Source organism: Pan troglodytes, chromosome 13, assembly GCF_028858775.2.
Source record: "Pan troglodytes isolate AG18354 chromosome 13, NHGRI_mPanTro3-v2.0_pri, whole genome shotgun sequence".
NCBI classification, from domain to species: Eukaryota; Metazoa; Chordata; class Mammalia; order Primates; family Hominidae; genus Pan; species Pan troglodytes.
This window is the reverse complement of record NC_072411.2, coordinates 130,801,285-130,809,054: the sequence shown is the minus strand read 5'-3', so window position 1 is coordinate 130,809,054 and position 7,770 is coordinate 130,801,285. Positions and strand designations below refer to the sequence as shown.

General features: G+C 38.7%; 1 long non-coding RNA gene across 1 annotated transcript in view; it reads left to right on the top strand.

Moving 5' to 3' along the window:
* The first annotated feature begins 677 nt into the window (after positions 1 to 677).
* Positions 678 to 7,770, top strand: part of LOC134808017 (uncharacterized) — an 87,054-nt gene continuing 79,961 nt past the window's right edge. Inside the window, exons 1-2 of the long non-coding RNA XR_010149910.1 lie at positions 678 to 1,133; positions 1,280 to 1,398. This is a non-coding gene — a long non-coding RNA (uncharacterized LOC134808017). The remainder of the gene's footprint in view (positions 1,134 to 1,279; positions 1,399 to 7,770) is intronic.

The window sequence follows — 7,770 nt, the reverse complement described above, 5'->3', positions numbered from 1 at the left end:
ACACCAATCAGACGTAGATTTGGTCTTTTCACATAGTCCCATATTTCTTGGAGGCTTTGCTCATTTCTTTTTATTCTTTTTTCTCTAAACTTCCCTTCTCGCTTCATTTCATTCATTTCATCTTCCATTGCTGATACCCTTTCTTCCAGTTGATCGCATCGGCTCCTGAGGCTTCTGCATTCTTCACGTAGATCTGGAGCCTTGGTTTTCAGCTCCATCAGCTCCTTTAAGCACTTCTCTATATTGGTTATTCTAGTTATACATTCTTCTAAATTTTTTTCAAAGTTTTCAACTTCTTTGCCTTTGGTTTGAATGTCCTCCTGTAGCTCAGAGTAATTTGATCGTCTGAAGCCTTCTTCTCTCAGCTCGTCAAAGTCATTCTCCATCCAGCTTTGTTCTGTTGCTGGTGAGGAACTGCGTTCCTTTGGAGGAGGAGAGGCGCTCAGCTTTTTAGAGTTTCCAGTTTTTCTGTTCTGTTTTTTCCCCATCTTTGTGGTTTTATCTACTTTTGATCTTTGATGATGGTGATGTACAGATGGGTTTTTGGTGTGGATGTCCTTTCTGTTTGTCAGTTTTCCTTCTAACAGAGAGGACCCTCAGCTGCAGGTCTGTTGGAATACCCTGCTGCGTGAGGTGTCAGTGTGCCCCTGCTGGGGGGTGCCTCCCAGTTAGGCTGCTCGGGGGTCAGGGGTCAGGGACCCACTTGAGGAGGCAGTCTGCCCGTTCTCAGATCTCTAGCTGCGTGCTGGGAGAACCACTGCTCTCTTCAAAGCTGTCAGACAGGGACATTTAAGTCTGCAGAGGTTTTGCTGTCTTTTTGTTTGTCTGTGCCCTGCCCCCAGAGGTGGAGCCTACAGAGGCAGGCAGGCCTCCTTGAGCTGTGGTGGGCTCCACCCAGTTCGAGCTTCCAGGCTGCTTTGTTTACCTAATCAAGCCTGGGCAATGGCGGGCGCCCCTCCCCCAGCTTCGCTGCCGCCTTGCAGTTTGATCTCAGACTGCTGTGCTAGCAATCAGCGAGACTTCGTGGGCGTAGGACCCTCCGAGCCAGGTGTGGGGTATAATCTCGTGGTGCGCCGTTTTTTAAGCCCGTCGGAAAAGCGCAGTATTCGGGTGGGAGTGACCCGATTTTCCAGGTGCTGTCTGTCACCCCTTTCTTTGACTCAGAAAGGGAACTCCCTGACCCCTTGCGCTTCCCAAGTGAGGCAATGCCTCGCCCTGCTTCTGCTCGTGCATGGTGCGCGCACCCACTGACCTGCGCCCACTGTCTGGCACTCCCTAGTGAGATGAACCCGGTACCTCAGATGGAAATGCAGAAATCACCCGTCTTCTGCGTCGCTCACGCTTGGAGCTGCAGACCGGAGCTGTTCCTATTTGGCCATCTTGGCTTCTCCCTCCAAGGTATTTTAAAGTTTAACATACATATTTTAGAATAAATTATTAACAAATTAGCACATTTATTTGATCAAAAGATAGCTTGCTTGAAGAGAGAGATAAAAACCTAAAAGTCCAAAAACAAAAGAGGGTTTAAAAGTCACTGTAGCCTCAAAAATATGGATGAAAATTTTCTTTTCCTCTGAGCAAGTGAACTAAAACTATTTATGTACACTACAAGTACAGAGTATTGTACTTTATGATGTCCCAATAATCGAAAATAATTCAACCCCACACATCATAAATACGATTGCTTTTGGTGAATCTCATAGTTGGTATTTACTGAGTATCACACTTTAAATTTGTCTACTACTTGTGAAACTGGGAGATACATGTACGAGTATATGATTTTATGAAGTGGATAGACAGATAATTCTGGGTTATTTTCAAACACTTTACACACCTGTGACAACTCACTACATCTAAAAAGAAAAATGTGTGGGTATTTTACTTACAATAAGTTCTTATAGTTTTTTGGTGTTTTGAATGTTACTTTACCAGTAATATAAATATTTTTACAGTATAAATTTGGATTTTTTCTATGACATCTCTACTGCTACATATACTAATAGTTAAGATTCAGACTATGTTTTCACAGTATAAGAGAAGTACCTAATGGCTTAAAATAAGAACAGCAATTCAAGAATCTTGTGATCATTTTGATAAATGTTCTTGTTTGTTTGTTTTTGTTTTGAGATGGAGTCTCGCTCTGTCGCCCAGGCTGGAGTGCAGTGGTGCAGTCTCAGCTCACTGCAACCTCTGCCTCCTGGATTCAAGCAATTCTCCTGCCTCAGCCTCCTGAATAGCTGCAACTACAGGTGCAGCCGCCATGCTTGGCTAATTTTTATTTTCTATTTTAGGAGAGACAGGGTTTCACCATGTTGCCCAGGCTGGTCTGGAGCTCCTGAGCTCAGGCAATCTGCCTGCCTTGGCCTCCCAAAGTGCTGGGATTACAGGCGTGAGCCACTGTGCCCCACCCTGTTAAACGTTCTTTAAGAAAGAAATATGCTCTTTGTGCTTTATTTTTATAAAGAGCCATACTAATGGGGAAATAACATGTTTTTGAAAGAATTAGATCAAGAAGATATACTCTACCCAAGTATGTAACCATTTAGAAAATCAAACATCCTTTTCAGCTCCCACGCCATTTATCCCAAGCATCCTGTCTTCCACTGAGTTTATTGTCCAATGGATATTATTGCCTTCAGATCTCCCTTGTGCTCAGTCATTTTGTAATAATAGCCGGATTTGAAAGAGCTGTGTTTATCACACCTACTTCAAGGTCAGCGCTGTGCTGTCTCTTTGGTAGAAAGTGGCTTTTAAAATCTGAGCTCAAAAATAAATCTTTTACAAGGAATTTTCTGTTCATCTAGGAGTTGTTGTGAAAATAAGCACTGCTTTGATAGAAATATTTTGTTAAATTTTCTAATCTCAACATCTCGATCACACACATGCTTCAGCTGGACTCTTGGGTTTAAAAGTCTGAACGTAAATATACAAGTGCTTTTTGGTACATCTGCTTTGGTCATATCCATGGATATTTTCTTGGTGGGAAGGTAGGAAGTAAATAAGAAAGAATATTAACTGGGCAACATGGAAGTAGCTATGTAGCCAGATCCCAATTTTAAATCACCACATTGAATCCTTCATGCTGGGAATTGGGAATTAACTAAACTTTCCAGGGTAGAATCCTAGAAACAACTTGCTTCTGGTGAGGCTCCATGTGTAAATGATGGTAATTTCTATGAATAGCTGCTATTTCAAGTAAGGTGTTCAGAGTATGCATAGGCTTTCCAGAGAAAATGCTGATGGACCATCAATGTTTGCTCTGCAGTATTGATACAGACACAAGAAATACTGGGTAGAAGAGGGTTTATACACTCAAGCTTGACAAAAGGTGTCTCTCCCTCTCTCTCTCTCTCGTGTGTGTGTGTGTGTGTGTGTGTGTATGTGTGTAAACTCCATCTTGTCTCAGAGTGAAACAGTAAGAGTTGAACTGTATAATATGCCTGTGATATTTACCAAAGTGTTATATAACAGCCACAGAACAGCATCCTACACAAGAGGTGATATTGTTCCTAGGATTCCCATCTTATCACATTGTGGAGATTTTCCACTTGGAATTGAAATATTAATATTTAGATTAAAATAAAACCAGAGGCAGTGTTTAGGATAAATAAATCTGAAGACTAAATGAAGTAATTTATCAGATTCCAGGTTCTATTACTAGGAAAGAGGAAAAGAAAGTCTAAGAGAAACTTTTCCTCACTAGATTCTTTACAGATATTTTTTCTTTTCTTTCTTTCTTTCTTTCTTTTTTTTTTTTTTTTTTTTTTGACAGAATCTTGCTTTGTCACCAGGCTGGAGTGCAGTGGCATGATCTTGGCTCACTGCGACCACCACCTCCTAGGTTCAAGCGATTCTCCTGCCTCAGCCTCCCGAGTAGCTGGAACTACAGGCACAGGGCACCATGTTTGGCTAATTTTTTTCTATTTTTAGTAGAGATGGGGTTTCACTGTGTTAGCCAGGATGGTCTTGATCTCCTGACTTCGTGATCTGCCGGCCTTGGCCTCCCAAAGTGCTGGGATTACAGGCGTGAGCCACCACATCGGACCTCTTTATGGATATTTTAAACATAAGTAGAGTCCTTGAATCCAACGCTCTCAATCCTTTGAACTCTTCTCAATCTTCTTTGCCTTGATTCTTTGCAGAAAAACATTAATGTCTCTGTATGAGAAGTAGCACGACATATTGGTGACCATGGCCAGTTAACGGGCCTGACAGCCCGGGCTCTGATCCCTGCTCTGCTAAGGGGCAGTCCTGTGACACTAGGTACAAAATGGTAACAACACTGCTAATCTCACGGGGCAGTAGTGAGAATTAAATGACTTAATATATGAAAATGCTGAGAATGATGAATACTTTCACTGGGTATTATAAGGTTCACATAGCTTGACTCATTATTTTTATAATTCGGATTATTATTCTTCACTGGCTATATCTGGCCCAGAAAACTAAAACCTTGCCTAATAAAAATAATATATCTTTAAGATAAAATGTGATGAATAATGCCAGTTGTTTATTTTCTAAAGTCTTAACAAACAATCTGTTAATAAAGCAAAGCTATTTCTTAGAATGGACTGAATGCTTAGCTGTGTCACAGAAGGGGAAAGTCAGAAGGGTACTTAAAGGACTTTGATATCTGAGCTTCTGAGCATTAGAACATGTACTTTCAAGAAGGGAAACTAGCTTGGTTAAAGTTTGAAATGTAATATATTAGGATTGATAGACTTAGTGAGGAGAGGGTCCTGAAGAGAATCTTAAAAACTAAACTGTGCTTTGGTAAATGACGTATTTGCCCAGGTAAGCAAACTATTGTCTCAGAGAAACAACTTCCCAGAGATTTTTTTTCTGAAGGAAACACTGAAGTCATTTTTGGTGTACAGTCATCAATTTCCTTAGTAACGGTTTCTTGGAATAAATAACAAAGTCATGTTGATCTAGGTGGTCCTGGCTCTTAGTGTTAATGGCTATGTTGTGTTGATGCAGGTGATTGTAGTTTTCAAAATCACAAAGTTTAAATTATCCATGATATTAAAACTCAGTTGATATTATTTTGATGTATTATCACTCATCCAGTAATTATGATATTAAGAGCTAAATAAATACATTTACATTCTGATTTTATTTAATGCTATATTATAAATAATTTCAATTTTAATAAAATGATTATATTAAGAAGTATAATATGATTAGTTCACCTTGTAACTTTATTTCTTATTCCTTACAACTTACTTCATTATATTCCACAGAGACATTTAAGTTGTATCATTGATTTTAGACTTTGCAAACTGTGCTGCGATTGACATTCTTGTACATTAAACTTTGTGTGCATTATTTTTATTTTCTTACGAGAAATTCCAGTTGAGGACAAAAGTTCCAATTCAAAGATCATGAATACATTTTATTATTTTCAGATTGCATTCAAGTAATAATGTCGAGAGACTTCATTTAAATAATAAGATTTTAGAAACTTAACTAAATGGCCATACAGCTATGGCTCAGAACATTTTAATAATTTTCTTGGAAAATTGCCTTAGAACATATGAATAAGTCATGCAAGAAGAACCATTTTACTACTGTATAAACTTTCTTAGTTTTTAACCCTAAATGTTATTATCCACCTTTGTCAAAAATCCTAATAAGACTTGGCTTTCAGTAAAGTTTTCATGTTTACAAGAGTGAAATCTTTTATCAAAAAGATTAGCAACCACAGTAGGGTTATTTTAAAAAGTATATTACATATTATCAGAACACCTTTCTTAAATCTTGAGAATAATTATTGTGTGTTTGAAGAAAAGTAAAACCCAAAGGATGATTTTTGGAAGAGTCTTTCTCATTTTACTTTATGTTCTGAGTTATTTTTGAAATTCTAATATATTACTAAATTAAGCATAATTCCACCAAACACCTTGGTACTGCTATGTGCAGGAAGGTGAATAAGTTGTCATTCCAGACATCGAGGTGCTTATCAGCAATATGACCATTTGTGTACCAATTAAGTGGGACCCCATAAGAACAAAATGCTTGCCCTCTTTCCTATTTTTTTTTAGCCACTATATTAGGTGGGGAAAGACTAGCTGTGAGAAAACTGGGTGAGCCAATTGACTCTGGGAATCTCATGTTCTACTTTTGTACAGTCAAAATAACATTTATCTCATAGGCTTCTTGTGGAAACTACGTGCAATAAAGTATGTAGAGGTACCACAAAGGCTATAAAAATGGCAGAAATTTAAGCAACTAGTATTATTTATGAAAAATCTATCTTCACTTTTAGAGGTGTTGAGATTTTTAACCTTGTTTTACAAAACCCTGAGATATACTAAGACTGAAGTACATATTTTTACCAAACTCCTTAAATTTATAGGTAATATCATTGAAGAAATATGTTTTTCTTCTATTTTACACTGACAAAAGTAAATTTTCTATTTTTAAATGCATGTTGATTGTCTGGTAAATTGACTGGCTTTTTCTTTCTTTTTTTTTTTTTTTTTTTTTGAGACGGAGTCTTTCTCTGTTGCCCAGGCTGGAGTGCAGTGGCATGATCTTGGCTCACTGCAAGCTCTGCCTCCCGGATTCACACCATTCTCCTGCCTCAGCCTTCTGAGTAGCCAGGACTACAGGCACCCGCCACCACGCCCTGCTAATTTTTTGTATTTTTAGTAGAGATGGGGTTTCACTGTGTTAGTCAGGAAGGTCTTGATCTCCTGACCTCGTGATCCACCCACCTCAGCCTCCCAATGACTGGCTTCTTATAACCAACAGGTGTTTGAGTGTTTGAGCATATGCTTTCATTACAAGTCAGGAAAATCAGAGATGGGAGGGAGTTTTGGAATGAGAGGTCATACCCAGGAGGTGAGCCAGAGAACTAGGCAGATTGAGGAAATAGGACAGAAATGGCAGATATTAACTGTTTTGAATGAAACAGATGAGGTTTTTGAGACATAGCAGTTCCTTATAAATAATGACATAGTACGTTGATGATATCTAAGACTTGTAATGTAGCTGCTTATGAGCTTGAACTGGAAAAATGAATAAAAGATTAAATAAAGTGGACTGAAGACATAAAGATACTGAAGATGGAAATCTTATTTAAAAAAAAAAAAAAGGAGGCAACACAATCTTGATAGTTGGCAGCTTTGTGATATGTGAGGGGATTGGGATAAGGGAGAGAGGGGTGATAGCAGACAGAAAAGCAATGTAGAAATAAAAGATCACAGGAATATGTAAGCAAAACAATTTTTCCTAAGAAGATGTAGTTTGGAGCTCTATTTCAGATGCTCAAATATATTGCTCTATATAAATCCCATAAGTACATGTCATGACTCCAGGTAGTTTATTGTACTCATGAATAAAGACACATTTCACTCTGAAAAGGAAGGGAATGAAATACTTTTCTTTAGGAAAAGTAATTCCTATTTCATGCCAATGTTTTGAAAACTACTCATCAAATGCATAGGTTTAGCATTCCCAATCCTCCTGATATGGTTTGGCTGTGTCCCCACCCAAATGTCATCTTGAATTGTAATCCACATAATCCCCACATGTCATGGGAAGTACACGATGAGGGGTAATTGAATCATGGGGGTGGTTTCCCCCATGCTGTTCTCATGACAGTGAGTGAATTCTCATGAAATCTGACGGTTTTATAATCATTTGGCATTTCCACTGCTGGCACTCATTCTCTCTCCTGCCTCCCTAAGAAGAGGTACCTTCCACCATGATTGTAAGTTTCTGAGGCCTCCTCACCCCTGCTGAACTGGGAGTCAGTTAAACCTT